This window comes from Protopterus annectens, chromosome 13.part0 (assembly GCF_019279795.1).
Source record: "Protopterus annectens isolate FY-2018-M chromosome 13.part0, PAN1.0, whole genome shotgun sequence".
Taxonomy (NCBI): Eukaryota; Metazoa; Chordata; order Ceratodontiformes; family Protopteridae; genus Protopterus; species Protopterus annectens.
In genome coordinates this window covers 225,196,337-225,215,853 of record NC_056747.1, presented here as the reverse complement: position 1 = coordinate 225,215,853, position 19,517 = coordinate 225,196,337, and the positions used below count along the sequence as shown (strand labels likewise).

Genomic DNA, 19,517 nt, shown 5'->3' with positions numbered 1-19,517 from the left:
TGCAGATATGTGTTCATTACAGTTTGTTAGTGAATGAAAACTAGTGAATATATGCTTTACAGGGAGTCATCTTGTGACTGAACATTAATGAAGAGTGAATGAATGCTATAGTGATATCAGTTATACAGTAAACTCTCAGTTAACCGGCACCCATGAGGATTGGTAGATGCCGGATAACTGTAGATCTGAAGTAGTTAACTTCATTTGATCATCGACCTGTGGGTTACGGATCCGATACAGATCCAAGCCGGCAGCTTACCAAGCTAAAGATCCGAACTCCAAGCTCCTCCCCTTTACCCATACTATACTACAACCTCCTTCCAATCCTCAGATCAAGTTTGCTGCGGCTTCGCCAGCACGGGATTCTTGAGCTCCAGGCAGGTATAGTTAGGTTAATCAGCTAACTTTTCGGTCTGTGTATTTTGCCTGACTGTTAAAACATTTAATCCCTTTCCTCACTTTATCCTCGGGTTTTGCATCAAAAAAAAAAAAAAAGTAGTAGAGAAGGAAAGTTTTAGAACTTTCACCCTGTGTAGGCCTCCTGTTCCCGCCCTTGGTGTGTGTGTGTGTGTGTGTGTGTGTGTGTGTGTGTGTGTGTGTGTCTGTGAAGATATGTCAGAAACTCAAAAGCCAACATTTTCTAAGTACACAAAGTGTGGCCATAACCTGTCACCGGCCGATGGTCACACGTTGTGCGTAGTTTGTCTAGGGGTTCCTCGCCTAACATCGGGCTGCAGGATATGTGCAGCTTTCAACCCCCAGGCCCTGCAGGATTGCAAGGACCAAGCTGATTCTGGCAGGTCTTTCACCTGCAGAATCATCCACCTCTTCTGAAGCATCTTAGTTAGCCACTGCTGTGACTATTCGGGCTTCCAGCCCTCCTCCCCTGTCTGGGACTCACACTCCCACCTCTAAACAGGGCAAGAGAGAAGCCAGGAAGGACAAACACAAAGAAAAGGAGAGAGAAAAAGAGAGAGATAGAGACAGGGAGAGGGGTCACAAGAGGCAAGCGGACTCAGATCCATCGGCCCCCCTTGCTAAAGTGGTCTCTACTCCAGAAAAAGTTGCTAGGCCGTCTTCCCCTCGGCTCTGTTCTCCACGATTCTCCCTGGAGCCGGAGGAGGAGGATTGGCCCACTTCGAGGTCGTCCTCGCATTGGCCCTCCCGGCCGGTGTCGGTGGCATCCTCGAGATCCACAAGAAGCCTCTCTGAAGCTGACATGGACCGGATGATGAGAAGGTTCCTGCAAACACAATTGCAGATGGGAGTGTTGCTGGCTACACCCCCAGCCAAAGCGGGGAGTTTGGCTCCGACATTTGCCCCGATAGCTCCTTCTCCGATCCACCCTTGGCTTTCGGAGTCCATGGATCTGAGGAGCCCCGAAGTCAAGCAGTTGGCGCCAATGGTTCCTCCAACCTCGATATCAGTCATGCCCTTGAGCCTGTTGGATCCACTGTCAGATCCGAGCTCTAGGAGCCGAGATCTGGGCATTGGATCCGAGGTGATGAGTGTGTCGTCGGCCCCATTGTAGTTGGGGCATACTATCTCCCTGGGTCTGGCTGTCCCAGCATCAGCTCTGATTCCCTTGTTGGATCTGAGGGGCACAGCTACCCACCCCACCAGTTTCAGGGAAGCTGGTTCCCCTTCGGCATTCGACGTTGTGCAGAGGGTTCTCTCTGGAGGATTGAGACCCCTCACTCTTTCCTCAGGGGTCCACCCCTGCTCCCTTGCAACTGAGTTTGTCTTCCATCATCCAGTCTTCTCAGGGACAGCCTGTGTCCAATATGCCCCAGACGGTACCCCTTGAAGAATATGAGACTGTTTGTGAACCCTCCCTGGAGAGTCCCCTCGAGGAGGCCCCTCGCAAATGCCAGTGCAAGAGGAGGTACATGGACTCCTGAGTCCCTCACTGGGGATACTGACTTGGAGGAAGGGGAAGGTTCCCCCAGATCACCCCCCAAAGATGTCTCCTTTGGAGACATAATGGAAATTCTTCAACAGAATTGGGGGAGGGATGGCATAATGGTTAAGGTGTTTACCTTACAGACACAAGGTACAGGGTTTGATTCTCAGATGGGGTAATTGGCTAGGCTTAAAATAGCCCACAAGGGCACTTAGCCTAGTACTAATCTATGAACCTATGAATCTATGAACCAGAGAGGGGGCTGGTCCACCCAAAATCCTTCCTCGGACGAATTGGTATTTCTGGAGACATTAGACAGAGGCCCATCTACCTCTTGTGTGTCCCACATGAATGACCCTCTGGTGGACCTCATTACCACCCGAGCTTGGAAGGAACTGGACACTGTAGAGCCAATACCCAAATGGCCAGAAAAAGTATTGAGCCCTCCTGCTGACAAGCCCACTTGGAGTAAGGGTTCCCCAGTTGATGCCATGGTGGTGGCGGTGGCCACCAAAAGGGAACTGGCCCAGGAAAGTTCCTTGGTCCATCCTCCAGGCAAGGAGTCTAGGGCAATGGATCATCTTGGAAAGCGGACATTTGCTTCAGCTACCTTTGCTATCAGGGCACTGAATTACATGGCCAATGTAATTAGACTGCAGAGTGACCTTGTAAAGGAGTACGCAGAGTCTCCCCCGGAGTCCATTTTGGCTGAGGATATACGGACATTCTCAGCTCATATGGTCACTCTCAAGTCTGTTTCAAATATGTCCATGCGTCTACTCTCTCATGCCACTGAGGGAGCTGCTAGGGCTGCCTGGTCTGGTAGTGCCATGAGGCGTCATGCCTGGCTCCAGCTTTGCAATTTTTCAGAAGCTTTCAAGGCATCCTTTGCTAATGTCCCTTTTGACGGTTCGACCCTGTTTGGGAAGACCGTCCGAGATATGCTAGTCCAGAGAGAGAATGACAGGAAAATGCTGCCCGCCTTTGGGATCCGCTTCTCCAACCCTCAAATTTCCTTCCCCAGGAACCAGTGAGAGCAAAAAAAGTTGTGGTTCCAGAAGTCTCAGCAAACCTGGAATGCTCTGGACTCCTTCTCCCTAGAGGCAGAGGGGGACAAGGTGGACGCCGGCCCAGAGGTAGAAGGGGACTAAAGAACTTCGGGTCACGGGAACCCTTTTCCAACTGACCTGCGCATCAGCCCTGAGGGTTGCCCGACTGCTCCTCTCTGGATGTAGTCGGGGGGGCAGTTTTTGAGGCACCTAGCTCAGTGAGAGTCCATCACATCAGATTGCTGGGTGCTTTGAATAATATCTAGAGGCTATTCTGTTCCCTTCATAAACAGTCCCCTATCCACAAGGTGCCTCCCGGACGTTCCACCCGCTCAAAGGGAGACGACAGCTTTGGAAATAAAAAAGCTGCTAGACAAAAGAGCAGTCCAGCTAGTGCCCCCAGACCAGTCCAGATCAGGCATCTATTCCAGGTTCTTTTTGGTGCCAAAAAAGACGGGAGACTTAAGGCCAATTCTCAACCTATCCACAATGAACCTGTCCGTTGCCAGGGAAAAGTTTGAGATGGTCACTTTACAATCCATCCTGCCGTTCTTGCTGGAGGAAGACTGGATGTGCTCAACAGACCTCAAGGATGCATACTACCATATCCTGACGGACAGGCAATCCAGGAGGTTCCTCTGCTTTTGGCTAGGAGCCAGTCACTACCAGTTCAGTGTCCTACCTTTTGGTCTCATCATAGCCCCCAGGGTATTTACCAAGGTCATGGCAGTTGTAGCGGCCCACCTGAGGCTTCAGGGCATTTAGGTCTTCCCGTACCTGGACGACTGGCTTCTCACTGCCCCCACAAGGCATCGACTTGTACTAGCCAGAAACCTTTTTCTTCAGTTGTCGACTCAGCTGGGTATCACAATAAACCTCAAGAAGGCTTCTCTTCAACCTGTTCAAATTCTAGATTTCATAGGGGCAAGAATAGATTCTCTTCAGGCCAGGATATTTTTGACCCCAGACAGACCTCACAGCCTGGCCCTTCATGTCTTGGCACTCCTACAGACTCCTGCACCCCCAGCGGAGTTAGTCCTGAGAGCCCTATGGTCCATGGCAGCAGCTATAAATCTGGTTCCTTGTGCATGTTTGCATATGAGAGTGTTACAGTGGACATTACAAGTTCAGTGGTCTCTACTATATTAGTTGCTAGATTTTCCGATTCCTCTAAGCAAAGTGTGCAAAGCTTCTCTCATGTGGTGGCTTCAATCCCAGGATCTGCGATAAGGATGCCCCTTTGTTACACCTCCACCCCAAGCCACGGTGGCCACAGACGCCTCCCGCGTAGGGTGGGGGGGGCACTGCTCGGGCAGGCTGTCCAAGGCATGTGGACCCCAAGTGAGACCATTCTGCATATCAGTGTTCTAGAGATGAGAGCAGCCCTTTTAGCATTGCAAGGCCCTTCATACCTCTCTTCCTCTGGGAACTATTGCGATCCAGTCAGACAATATGTCAGTGGTCTGGTACATCAACAAACAGGGAAGAACCAGGTCCTATCCACTTTGACGAGAGGCCATGAGAGTGTGGGAGTGGGCGATCTCCATGAACTGTTTTCTGATAGCAATGCACATTCTGGGTCGGTCCAACATTTTGGCAAATTGAGCAGGACTATCCTTTCACCTTACGAGTGGTCTCTGAACCTTTATCTAGTGGAACAGATCTTCCTCATGTAGGGTCAGCCTTGCTGCGATCTCTTCGCATCACAATCCAACACGAAGTGCAGCACGTTTTTCGCTCTGATTCCCCCGACAGGGGAAGTCCCCAGAGATGCTCTTGTCCATGCTTGGTCACCTGGTCTTCTTTGTGAGTATCCCCCACTTCCTCAAAATTCTTACAGAAAGCTCATCAGTTGGGAAGCAGGGTTATCCTCATAGCCCCATTCTGGCCTTATCAGGCTTGGTTCCCTTGCCTGCGGTCTCATCTTCTAGCTCCACCCTGGATTTTGGATCCCATTCCAGATCTTATTCGTCATCCCTTGGGAATTCCTCCTCTGAATCTGGACAGCCTCAAGCTCACAGCTTGGTTGCTCCAGTTCCATTAGTTGTCAGGACTCCCGGTATCTCTTCCCCAGTTAAATCCATTCTGGTAGCGGCACACAAGTCCTCTACCAGAAAAGTTTACAGTAGTAAATGGAAACGTTTTTCGATTTGGACTTAGGTTCATAGGTTCATACTAGGCTATCTGCCCTAGGGCATTTATAAGCCTAGCCAGAGTGTGTGTGGCTTTCACCAAGGATGAGAATACTATACCCATTAGTTTGCTGTGCCTCTGTCCAGCAGTGATACAGAGATGATTCTCCCATCCACTATCAAGATTTCTCTTGAACAGAGTCAGTGAGGGGCTCTGCCTCACATGGACTGGGATTCTGTTCCATAGTGTAGGGAGTCTCTGGGTGATGAATCTGTCCCTCCAGCATGTCCTATTTATATCCGTGTTGAGGTTTAAGTCTCTTGCTCTCGTGGCTCTGGTGGATTTGGATTTTTGAGGTGGAGCATGTCCATTAATTCGGGTTGGACATGGCCTTGTATGTCAGGCACAGATCACCTCTGAACTGAATAGAGCTGGAGTTTCTTCAGTCGGGCATCGTATGACATATGTTTGAGTTGGGGTCTTTCCAATCAATCATTGGTCTGATAAGTGAAGAGTACAGGGTACAATGACCTCTCCTGATCTGGATGTGAATCCCTTCATGATCAGGTGGGCAATGTAGAAGGTCTTCCTAACCACTTTGCCAATGTGAGGGTCAGAGGTTACTGTCAACTTGGGTCCCCAGGTCCCTGATAACTTCTTCCGTGTTTAATGGATTACCACCTATGTGGTAATTATTTTCCCAAAGGGTGTGACTATACATTTTTTGGCATTTAGCTTAAGGCCATGGCACTGGCACCAGTTATCCATTTCTATGAGACCTTTCTGGAGGATGTCTGTGTCTGATGGAGTGTCAATTATGGTGCCCAGTTTGCAGTCATCTAAAATAAATGCCGAACAAGAGGGGAGTCTGACATGGCACCAGCAACTCTAACCCTGTGTGTTCTGTCCTTGAGCCAGTTTGCAACCCATCCTGTGACATTTGGGTTTACATCTAAGCTGGTGAGCTTTTCTATGATGTCCCTCATCAATGGCCTTAGTGACTGTTTAGTTCAAGAGGCAGGATCTGCCCTTGACAAAGCCAAATTGGGTAGGATCCAGTGTCTGTAGGTCCCCAATGTCTTTATTTATGAGTTCCATTATGATCCTCTCCATAGCTTTGCAGACAGGCTAAGATTAAACAGCAGCCTTATGTGTGAGTTTAGTTCCTCATTGAGTTGTCCCATTGATGCTGTGTTTTTGCTGAGCAGCTCTCACCTGGGCATCTGAGATGTTTGGGAGGCTAGACTCTGGTGGGATAAATATTTCTCCTTTTGGGGAGGGAGGGAGAAATTTGCACTGAACCTGTCTGCCAGTATGTTGGCAATGTCTGTGGGTTCAGTGATTTTTTATCATTTTGGACTAGGCTTTATGATTGTCTTTTGTGTCATTATTTTGCTAGTATTGATCAGAGATGCCTTTTTGCTCTGTCATGTAGTAGCTTTCTCCTCTTGTTGTAGAGTTTGTTTATGGCTGGAGTCCACCAGACTTGGTGGAAAGGGTCTTGATTTTATTAGGGATTGCTTGATCCATACATTCCTGGAGGTGGAAGGCATTTGTAAGGGTTTCAGCAGCGTGGGTTGTGGTTTCCACTGGCTCGGGGCCTTGAAGGATACCACTTCAGTCTTAAGAAGTGTGAAGTTTGCTTTTGAGAAGTTCTTCACTGTGGTCTGGATCTCCAGTGAGATTAATTTATGGTCTGATCTCACCAATGTGGAGCATTTTGTCCCCATGTTTGTGATGATCTTTTCCATAGCATTTGAGTTTATGAACTCAAGGAACCTTTGGGGGCTTGAGTAATGTTCCCAGTCTATGTTTGGGTAGTTGAAGTCACCCAATATGATGGTGTTTCTCTAGTGTCTTCAGGAAGGCTGTGTGGGTTTCCTGAGTTTGAGAAGGTGGTCTGTAGCATGTTACAAACTGTTGCACCTGGATGGTCTGTGTGGGTATCCTTTATGAATATTTATAACCTGATAGTGCTGTTTCAGTCACAGCACAAACATCGATGTTCTCCATACTGAGGAGGGCTTCTTTTGTTTTCTAGGGCGGTAGGTTTATCATTTGAGCCCTTAAAAAAAAGGCATCTATGGGGTGGCAGAGCTTGCTTGCATCTGGAGCCCCAGGGGTGACAGGTGCAAGCCGCCCCTAAGCAGCTGCGTTTGTCAAGCATGTGTCATCCCAGCAGCATACACCCATCCCCTTAGAATGACACCAGTAATTATTATTAAAGCTGATCATTTTGTCTCTGTATTGTGGCATCATTCCATAATCTGAGAGCTCCTCCATGGACAATGACTGAGTCATACTTGTACTTGCTGTGGAGTGACCTGAGTGCTTGTGTTATGTGGCAGATTCTAGCGCCTGACAGGCAGCTAACTGTGATCTTTTCCTTGTTCAGTCTGGTGGTGTGTCTGACTATGGAGTCACCTATAACAAGTGTGTCTGGCATTGTGTTTGGCCTTAAGGGCTGTGACTGTTTAGCACACTGACTTTGAGAACTATGTGTTGCATGTCTTATGTCTTGAGATGGCAGTTGCTTGGGTGTCTACTTTGGAGGCCTCTGTAGTTTTGGTAGATTTTTGATCAGTGCCTATGTCTTTGTGTGTTTATGTGTTTGTTTTGCAGTTGTGATAGTTCTATGTGAAACTGGATTTGTGGTGTTTCCTTCTCCTCCTGTCTGGTCTTGCCAGTCCTGAGTTGAGAGAGCTCAGCCTCCAGTTTGGCTATATAGTTGCATCTCTCACATGTATTTGTGTTTTGTGGGAGAAGGAGTGGGTTGTCTGTGTACATGAGGCTATTGTAACATTGCCTCAAGATGCCCAGATTCACCAGCTGAACAGGAGAGGACGCTAGCAACTGACCCTAAAAGTGAAAAGTTTGCTGTGTAACTGAGTCAGAAGGGACCTATAGGGAAATGGGTACTCAAGGGGATTCTAGGCTAATGTAGTACTTTGTTTAGTATACAAGTACTTTACCTATATAAAAATGCTTTAGGAGCAAGTGCTGAGCTATTGAGATAGAGAATAGACTGTTTAGATTGCAAGTAGAGAAGTTCTAAGGGAAAAATTAAAGAGCAGACTTTACGGAGCCAGAAATAGTTTAACCTTGTTTAACCGGCGCTGCCCGCTCGCAGAGAAATCTGGATCGTTTTACCGCACCGGTTCCAGCGGTGTTAGACATTTTGTCTCATATTTTCCAGCAAGGGGCCAGCTCTTCCACAGTGAAAGTCCAGCTGGTGGCTATATCCCATTTTCACATAGGGGAAAATTTAGGTTCTCTAGCTGCTGCCAGAATTTGCAAGACCTTTATTAAAGGTACTTTTCTTCAGAGACCTCCTGTCAAAAACCCTCCCCCTCTGTGGGATTTGACATTGGTTCTTCAGGCCTTAGTTGCACCCCCGTTCGAGCCCACAGCATCAGTTGACTTGAAATTCTTGTCGTGGAAGACAGCCTTCCTGGTAGCTATCACTTCAGCCAGGAGAGTGTTGGTGCTTCAGGCGCTATGTATGAAACCCCCATACTTAGTTTTTCATAAGGATAGGGTGTCTCTCAGGACTAACCCGTCTTTTCTTCCTAAAGTTGCTTCAGAGTCAAACATTAATCAGTCTATTAATTTGCCTGTATTTTTCCCTAATTTTCAAAATAAAGGGGAATACAAACTTCATTTGCTGGATGTTCACAGGCAGTTACGTTTTTACTTGCATAGGTCCAAACCCTTCCGTAAATCTGATCAGCTTTTTGTTTCCTTTGCTAAACCCTTTTTAGGAAAACCAGTTTCGAAGGTGACTCTCGCTAAATGAATTTCACTTTGTATTTTACAAGCATATAAAGAACTTGGGTTACCAGAGCCAGAAGGTGCTCATGCTCACTCTACCTGTTCTATGGCTACTTCTGCTGCATTCTGGTCCAGAGTTTCCCTGGATGATATTTGTTCAGCAGCTACCTGGGCCTCCTCTCACACTTTTATTACTCATCATAAGCTAGAAATGGTGTCTAGAGGAAGGGCTTCCTTTGGCTCTGCAGTGCTCTGGAATATCCTTCCTTAAGGGCCTCCCAAGACTTCGGGTAGCTGGGGACTCTGTCCCAATAGGTTGATGATCAAATGAAGTTAACTACTTCAGATAAAGAAGTTATGTACTCACCATAATGCTCCATCTGAGTGGTTAGACTTCATTTGTCAGCAACCTTCCCTCCCTCCTTCCCCCTGACCTTGGTGGTTATTTCTCTGTTTGGGCTCGATGTTCTGAGTTTGACGAGCCTGGTGTATGTGTTTGGGTCAGGTTTTTGGTGTCTTAGGTTGTTGTGTGTCACGTAATGGGTGGCAAACTCAATCTGAGGATTGGAAGGAGGTTGCAGTATAGTATGGGTAAAAGGGAGGAGCTTGGAGCTCGGATCTTTAGCTTGGTAAGCTGCCGGCTCAGATCCGTATCGATCCATAACCCAAAGGATGCTGACAAATGAAGTCTAACTACTCAGATGGAACGTTATGGTGAGTACATAACTTCTTTTTTTTTTGGTTGCTTGAGAGTTACTGTTAAAAACAGGCCTGACTATTACTGTACCCTATACTATTTGTTTGGTTTGACTTGTTCGCAAGTTGGGAAGAGGGGGAATTTATTCCTTTCTTCCTTTTTAAAACTCTAAAGGTCTATAAACATAAGGTATGCTTCTGGGGGGGGGGGGCAGAAAATGCAACGCAGGAAAATCGTACTGCATTTCTTTGATATTTTTTTTGCCGGTTTCTTGTGTTCCAGTTAATTGAGAGTTTACTGCATGTTTATTCCTTACAGGCCATCTGGTGACTGAACCTTAGTAACTGAATACACATATAATATCCGATGTGTGATTGTTCACTACAGGGCATCTGGGACGGAATGCAAGGTTAACATAATTTACATACTTATTCATTACAGGCAAGCTTTGAATAAATGCATGTGTAGGGTCAGATATGGTGACTTGAATGCAAATATAACATCATTTATGTACTTATTCATTACAGGGCATCTTATGACTGAATGTTAGTGAATAAATGCATGTGAGATATCAAATACATGGTTATTCGTTACAATTCACTTATTACTAATTGTAGATGGGAGCCAAAGTCTCAACAAGTCACAGATACTGGGGGAGGGGAGCCACTTAGTTTACACAAGTACAGCTGTAGCATGAGCAATAGTGATTTGGATGGTGTAGCTCCCACTCCACTCCGTCCCTGAGTGAACATGTTTTCATTTCAGTGGTTTGCATTACGCCTTCTTGGATTTTGATAAGTCAGTGGTCAATAAATCTTTTTACTAGGCAATACATACAGAATCTTAAGCCACAAGGATTGAATGTCCAGCTACCTTTAAAACCTGTTTTAAAGAGACATCACTTGAAAGTATGATTTTGATTGGATGTTGCCCTCTGTTTAAGGTGTAATGTCTTTTATTGCATTGGATTTGAAAAAGGTTTTTACCGAAAGTACTCATCCGTTTTATCATCATTTTATAAAAACACTGTTTTTACATTCCTTCCGTGGTGTCCTTGCTGTTTATTTTGGTTTTGTACAACAATTGATTACTGATGGGCAAAGTGGTTCTGGTTTGTCTCGATAAAAGTCTTTGAGCCAGTGAACCAAGATGTTTATCACGACGAATATTTCTGAGATTCAAGAGATTTAGGAAAACATCATTATTGCCTCATTTTGACCTCTCTAGTAACTCCTATGAACTATAGTCTGGGCTACTCATGACAAACATTGGGTTAGTACAACCTAATAAATGGTGCAGGACAGAGCTTCATTCTAGCAGTCAACACCTGTATACTGTATGGAGTCTGACAGCCATCTCAGACTGATTTCAAGACAGGCTGGCCACTCAAGTCAGCCAGATAGTAAAACAAAAATAAATATTAAATCAGATAATTATTATGAAGTATTATACAAATGTGCACTGATTGGCCAGTTATACTAATGGAAAAGGTCCGCCGCCCTGACTTTTTCCATTAGTATAACTCTCATTTAAACATGTACTATGTTAAATGGGATGACAGTATAAGATATACGCTTTTAAAATAATAGCGGAGATTTATCGTTCTTTGTTTAAGCTGTGCTAAACCCATTTAACATAGCGAGACAGGTTTTAAAAAAGAACGGAGAAAGCAAGATCTCCATTGCTTTTTTGTTTAAGTTATTTCTTAAATAATGTCATGTATATTAATAACAACTCTCCATCTGGGGTGTAATGCTGACGGGTTGGTTTGTTTTGTCCTCGGCTACCTCGGCTTCAAACTCCCAAACCACAACCATATTAGCTAACTGTTTAGTAATATTTTTTCTACAAAACTTTTTTAACACCCAATGTACTATATATATATATATATATATATTTATATATATATTATATATATATATATATATATATATATATATATATATATATATATATATATATATATATATATATATATATATATAAAGAGAGAGAGAGAGACAGAAACAGAGAGATAGGAGCAGTTTATAGAGATAGTACCAGCTTTATACTTCATGATGTAAGAAATGTGTATATGCTTTGCATTCAGAAAGAATCAGTAAAATACATCCATACAGCCACTTTTAATGATCAAACAAATGTAATCTCTAAACCTGTTTATAACTGCAAATGCTTGATTTTTTTTTTACTCAAATAATTTTAATTTTCAATTAAAAATAACATTTACATAATATTTTTAAATATCATTTTAAACAGCTATATGCAATAGCCTGACTTTCTGCTATATACACTGTATGTTAATAAATATAGAATTGACAAAACGCTTCATTTTGCTCTCTGTTGTAAGTTTCTTATAGAGCCAAGTCAGTTTTCTTTTCCTCTAACATTTATAACTTTAAGTTGATTTTTTTATTATTCTGTACTAAAGTTCTATATCATAAAGTTTATTTTGAAGAAATCATCTTTTGCAAGTCACAGAACGGATTTTCTTACAATGCTTATCTGGTTCCTGTCACTTTGTATTGCTTCTGCTTTTACAAATGTTAGGTGAGGAAAACAGTTACTTCTCAGATAAAAGACAACTAACTGTTTGCCAAATTTTTATACAAAAATGAGCTGGAGGAACTGCAACCAAGATTTGTTCTGATCTACAAAATGAGAATTCATTTGGTATTTCTATGCCTTTTCTGTCAGTATTTAACTCTTGCATAAACAAACTAATTCTGACTTTAATTTTTGTTAATGTTTCTGAGTAGAATTTTCCTGTAACTTGTTTCCTCTTCCACCTAAACAGTTTTCAATGTGAACTGTAGAGTGGAGCCCATAAACATTTTTTTTCTCATGAATACTCTTCTCTTGATAATTTTACTGATTTTGTACAATTCATATGAGATTATGACTGTAGTAACTGGCTCTGGTTAATTCCCCCAGGTAGAGAATTATTGTTTACATTTTTTAATCCTTAAATGGATTGCATACTTACTTAAGGCAGCCCGTTGGAAGTCTGAGTCCCACAGCTGTGAAACTTTAAGTGCAATTAACACTTACAAACAGCAAATGTTGAAATTTGCTGTTAGGTCCTAAATCTAAATGTAGGGCATCTGAATGATGGAAAGCCGATAGCCGGCCTTAGGCATAGGCCAACTAGGCGGCCGCCTAGGGCGCCAGTCTAGCAGGGGCACTTTTCCAGTATTTATTTGATGTAGATAGACCAGGATGGGGGCACCGGGTAGTGTGGTGGGGGGCGCAGTGGAGCCCTTTTGCCTAGGGCATCAGTTGACCTAGGGCCACTCCGAGACGTGAGCTACTTTACTAATGTAGAGCCAGGTCACCCACATTATCCGTAAAGACCTGGATTAAACTAACAGTTCAGGTCATAGAAGGCTGGCTATAGCAACTAGCAAGGAATGATGAAGTTTCACCTACTTGGTCTCTCTCCTGGAGGGAGGGACGTGTTTAAGGGGTAAGCATCTTGTCAGTGAATCTCTGATGAAAACCGGGGACTTACTGAGAGGTATCTGCTTCCAAGGAGGTATGTTAACCATGACAGCCACATTCCTTATGTGGCAAAGTTAATGATATTGCCTCTCTGGACACATTGCAGCTGTACCCCTTGTGTGCACACAAGACAAGTGAGGATGATTAGATGCATAAAAATGTCAGGTCTGTCCAAAAGTGCTTCCTAACCTTTATTTTGCTGTCATTGTTAAGTGCAGCCATAACAACAGACAGGATTCGCAGCAAAACGCAAATATGGTGCTCTAACTTAAGCAAAGCCCTGTCTGTGGCTATTTTTGTCACATAGAGGAACTAGGTAGGTACAGCAAAATGGGAAGTGGTAATCCATCAGTAGTAGTTATACCATAAAAGTCTGCTTCCCTTTTAATGAAACAGCTATGTGATGGGGAAAAGAAATTAATTTGTTTTTCTAATTTACTATGTCATATTTCAGTCTATATGTATATGTGTTTGTGTGTGTGTGTGTGTGTGTGTGTGTGTGTGTGTGTGTGTGTGTGTGTGTGTGTGTGTGTGTGTGTGTATATGCATGTGCTTCATAAAATAAAAATATAATTCTTTTTTACATTTTGCTCATAACACTATCAAATATAAAATGTAGGCTGTACTCCAGTACTGCAATGAAAAATGGAAATATTGAATTAAATAGTGAATTTGGAAACAGCAGAGTTGTGTCAAGTAAAGGTTGTGGACTGCACTTCTAAAAGTTGAAGTTAGCATCATTCAAGCATAATTTAATTGAGGAAGGTATAGTCTGGAATATACCAGGTCAAATTATAATTAATCTGCGTTGGAGATGCATTGGCTGAGGGTTCTTTCTTCAGTACTGAGGACCTAGATTGGCTAGAATATGAAACCACAGAGCAGTAAACTCTGAATATCCTACTAAGGGGAAAGATATGCAAAGACAAAAGTGTATTACGGATCTCAGTTAGGAATCACAGCTACTATATGCAGGAAAATGAAATTCAAGACAGGCACATGGACAAAAAGCATGACTGTAGTACAGATCCTGCCTGCATTACAAATCAAAAGGGTGGTGGCCATATTTGTCCTCCCCATCACCGCCTCATAGGAGGCATTACAATGTTGTTGTGTCTTTCGGCTTTTCCCAGTTAGGGGTCGCCACAGCGGAACTCCAGTCTGCTAATGATTGGCAGTAGATTTTTATGTGCCGAGTTGCCGGCCCTGACGCACAACCTTTAACGAAGGTACGCCCATTCACGCACGTCTCCACACAGAAGACGCTCTAGCTGAGAATCGAACAGGACAATGTCTTACTGTGTGGCGACAATGCTACCGCAGCACCACCACTGCAGTTAGGAGGCAATACAATACACTGTGTAATATATCACCACCATGACCCAGGACCCCCATTCTGCGTTTCTGGAGACAATGGAAAATATGAAGGTCCTACCCAACACCCTAATATTGGGTGATTTCAATTACCCAAACATTAACTGGAAGAACTACTCAAGTACTAACTCCCTTGCCAACGCATCCTAGAATTTATAAACTCGAACACCCTGGATCAACTGGTCAACACAACCACCAGAGGTGACAACATATTAGACCTGGTCATCACCAACATGGGCGACTGGTGTTCTACACTGGAGGTCATCCCCTCGCTGGTTAGATCAGGCCATAGACTAATCACTCTGGATATCGAAATTCTGCCCCCAGCCCCAATCAAGGAAACCACTGTGAAAAACTTTTCAAAAGCAAACTTCACATTACTTAAGACCGAGGTGGAAAGGTTCACAGCCCCCATGCTAAAGGACAACGCTGTCCAAGCTGTTGAATCCCTTATAAAGGCACTCTATGAGCACCTGCAAGAATGCATGGATCGTGCTATCCCAAGCAAAATCAAGACTCACTCCTCCAAGAAAAGGAAATCAGTCTGGTGGACTCCTGCCATAAACAAGCTATACAATAGAAAAGTAGTACAGAAAAGAGTAAAATCCCAAGAAGGAAAGACATCCCTGGTCAGTATCAGCAAGAAACTACAATCCCTCATAAAATCATCCAAGGCTAGCTTCGAAACAAAAATTGCCAAGGACTCCAAAGATAACCAAAAAGCATTCTTTAGTTATGTCAAGAACCTAAGTGGAAACTCTCAGATCTGTTCTGAGTTAGTGCAGAATGGCACAAAATACACTGAACCGACTGATATTGCCAACATTCCGGCAGACAGGTTTAGAGCAAACTTCACACCCCTCTCACCCCCTAAAGGGCCCATAACCATACCAGAAGAATGTACAGTCCCGGCAATCACTGACACAGGTTAAAACAGATTCCAAAACACAAATAAATCCAGCAGCTGTAGCACCAAAGATCCTTTAAATGCAGTATAAACTATATGTAAAAAATAAATATAAATCAAATGTAGTATAAACTACAATTAAGAATGTCTTCATCAGTGCAAAAAGGTAAAAACAGCCCTATCCAAAGCCAAAAACACAGCTTCAGTGGGACCGGACGGTGTCCCTGGCTGTCTTATACGAACTCCAAAATGAACTAACCCCTCACCTAAACACACTGTTCAAACTCAGCCTCTCTACAGGCTCTGTACCCATAGAGTGGCGCACAGCAACAGTTATCCCACTCCACAAAGGTGGAGACACAATGGACCCTGGGAACTATAAGCCTGACTAGCCTGGTCTGCAAGGCTATGGAGAGCATCATCATGGAACTCATTAACAGAGACATTGGGAACCTCCAAACATTGGACCCTACCCAGTTTGGCTTTGTTAAGGGCAGATCATGCATCTCACTAGCACACCTATGGAACGCCCTTCACCCCTCAATTCGTACAATTGCTAGCCTCCCATACTTTAGAAAATCACTATACTCCCATCTAACATCCTCATGGGAATGCTCCTGTTCACATCCCTCATAACCTACTCTCTACTCCCAACACTTTTTCCTCTTTCCTTTTTCTCAATTCCTAGCTAGCAAATTCATGCTTGCTTCTAGCATACAACTCCTTATTTGTACCTAGCAATTTTTAGTAAAATACTAAAAAAAAACAAAAAAAAAAAAACAATTATATACTACTTCTCTTTTAGTATTTTTGCCTCATTTACTTGTTTGATCTAACTTTTAACCAGAAATTCTAGAATGTTTTTCTCTATAATCCTATGTGTGGAACATAATCTTTGTATAATCTGTATGTGGAACATAATCTCTGTATAATCTGTATGTGGAGATTTTCTCCCCAGGACTCCATTGAAAACGGGTTCTTTAGGCCCAGTGGACTATCCTCGTTAAACAACTGCAAATAAATAAATAAATAATAAATAAATAAACCTGGTGGACTTCTTTGAAACAGTTACCGAGGCTTTAGATGAGGGATAGGAGGTCCACACAGCCTACCTAGACCTCGCAAAGGCTTTTGACACCATTCCCCATTCTGGTATTATGGACAAGCTCACCAGCCTGAACATAAACCCCTATGTCATGAGATGGGTTGCCAGTTGGATCATGGATGGAACCCACACAGTGAGAGTTTCAGGCTCTAGGTCCGAGACTAAACTGGTTACAAGTGGCATCCCCCAGGGCTCAGTCCTGGGACCCCTCCTGTTCGGTATATACTTCTCAGAGGTACAGGCAAGCACAGGAGGACTATGGCTGACAAAGTTCACAGACGACTGCAAACTGTGGGCCATAATTTACTCTCCAGCTGATACAGGCATCCTCCAGAAAGGTCTCACTGAGACGGATACCTGGTGTCAACAACATAGCCTCAAGCTAAATGCCAAAAAGTGCATAGCCACCCCCTTTGGAAAAAACAAAGTACCCGCAAACTACTACATATGTGGTAGCTCCCTAAATACAGAAAATGTAATAAGGGATCTGGGGACCCAAGTAGATAGTAATGTCATTTGATAATCATATTGCCAAGGTGGTTAGAAAAAGTCTTCTATGTGGCCCACCTAATCACAAAAGGGTTCGCATCTAGAACAAAAGAGGTTATTGTGCCCATCTACTCATCACTCATCAGACCCATCATACAGTACAACGCCCCATTTGGGATGTACCTTACAAGACACCTGCAACAGCTGGAAAAACCACAGAAGTACCTCAACTAAGAGGATTACTGGCCTCAAACAGATGCCCTATGCAGCCCGACTGAAGAAACTCCAGCTGTACTTGATTGCAAACCGCTTACTCAGAGGTGATCTCTGCCTGACATACAAGGCCATGTCCATCCCAGAATTGATGGACATGCTCCACCTAAAAAAAAATAAACCCCCGAGAGCCACACGCGCTAGGGATCTAAACCTCACCACAACGATAAATAGGACATGCTGGAGGGATAGATTCCTGTCCCACAGACTCCCCATGCTTTGGAACAGGATTCCAATCTACATTAGGCAGAGCCCCTCACTAACACTCTTCAAGAGAAACCTTGACGAGTGGATGGGAAACAGAAAATTTACACCGGGGATCACTGCAGTGGCTCTGCTGGACAGAGGCACAGGGAACTAATGGCTCTGCAGGACAGAGGTACAGGGAACTAATCTAAGGGGGCGGCGAAAGCCAAACCATTATGGCTAGGCTTACAGATGCCCTCAGACAGATAGCCTAGTACTTACCTATGAACCTGTTTATATAATATTAACATTTAGTGTTTCATAACCTAAGATTAATAAGCCAGCAAATATCCAGACCACATCTTGGTGGCTTGCTGGAACAACAGATATAGTACCAACTAGAAAATAGAGGAATATATTCAGAAAATAAACAAAAACTACCATGTAATGAGCAGCAGAGGGGAAAGTCTTCACAGGAGCTCAAGCACAAAAATGTCTATATAGTATCCACTGATGGTATTGTTCTTGTATAACAATTAGTCCGCCAAAAATTAAGGCACAATAAAAGTCCCCTAAACATATTAGAAGTATTAATTTGAGTATCATTTATTTTATTATGTATTTATTTGTTTGTATGTTTATTTATTTATTTATTCTGATTTATTTACATTTTGTTGACTAGGTTGTGTAACTGGGCATCCTGTTTTCAATGGAGGCTTGAGGAAAAAAGCTCCACAAAGATTATGCCAAGCACATAAAAAACAAGGCTTTAGTACTTGATTTGATCAGAAGAGTACCATTTTTTAAATTTTTTGCAGTAGATCTTTCTTCTAAGTGGCACCTTTACAAAAAATTAACTTTTCCTCATACTGTCAGTTCAATTCTTGCGTATGTACAGTCCTAGATTAGTAATCACTTTCTGTCACACACATAAACACACACATACATGTTTGCATGCAAACACAAGCATACATATACACAAGCTCCCCGGCATGCCAAAGTAAATCATTCCAATGAAATTAATTCCATTACATCAGATCAAAGAACCACCTAGACAGGAACATAGTGTAACATAGGGGTCTATATTAGTTCATTGACAGCTTAGGTTGTCGACTCTGTAATGATTGACACCTAAGCATCGAACTTGCAAAATCTCGGTCATTTTAGCAAACTTTTTCCTCGGGAAAGAAGTCACTTGGCCGTTATCGGGGATTTGCCCTTTCGGCAATGTGGAGCGATCTCGGGTTTGGTATATTTAGTTAGGGGGTGTGGGGGGGTGAAGCCCCTAACTTTATTTAGGTTGAAAAGTTAATTTTGTTCATGGATGACCTACTGAATTCTTTCCCGAGGAAAGAATTTGCAAAAATGGCTGTTCGTGATTTTGCAAGTTCGACGCTTAAGTGTCGATCATTACAGATTCGACAACCTAAGCTGTCAGCGAAATAATATAGACCCTAACATAGGGTTACATCATCTCCAGAGGCATTGACTCCAAGGAAAAGAAAGGGGATGTGTGCTGTTTTCTAGGCCATTGGTACAGCTCCTTAGGAGATTAAAAAAAAAAAAAAAGAGGCAAAATTGCTTGGAAGGTTACAGGGGAATGGATGAAAGATCATATGAGAAAATGCGAGAGGGACTGAGGATTGATCCCTAAGAGGAGAAAGGGCACAGTCAGTGGGATGGCATTCAGGGCATCTAAAAAGAGAAAAGGTGTAATCAGAGGGTATTAACGGCACTTAAAAATAGAAAGGGCACAGACACTGGGATGGTATTCAGAGCATCTGACTGGAGAAAGAATATTGCGACAGGAATGGTGTCATTCTTGGGTCTATATTATGTTGTTGAACTCACAGGAGTTCGAATGTTGTAATATCGAACCGTGAAATTCGAAACCCAGTAATTACGAAAACACAGAACAGCAATTTTTTTTCCCAGGGAAAAAAATTGCTGTTCCATTACAAAAAAAAAAAAAAAAACACTTACACTTTAAACTTAAACTAAAGTGGGGGGCTTCGCCCCTCACACCCCCCAACATGGAGGCTGTGCCCCCCACACCCCCCTACTTAAATATACCAACTCCGAGATTGCACCACAGTGGAGGAAATAGCAAAGCCCTGAAAACGACCCAGGGG

At 43.5% G+C, this 19,517-nt stretch overlaps 1 protein-coding gene across 1 annotated transcript in view; it reads right to left on the bottom strand.

Moving 5' to 3' along the window:
- Nucleotides 1-19,517, bottom strand: part of LOC122787181 (A-kinase anchor protein 2-like) — a 126,786-nt gene that overhangs the window by 105,271 nt on the left and 1,998 nt on the right. The gene's annotated exons all lie outside the window — the stretch shown is intronic.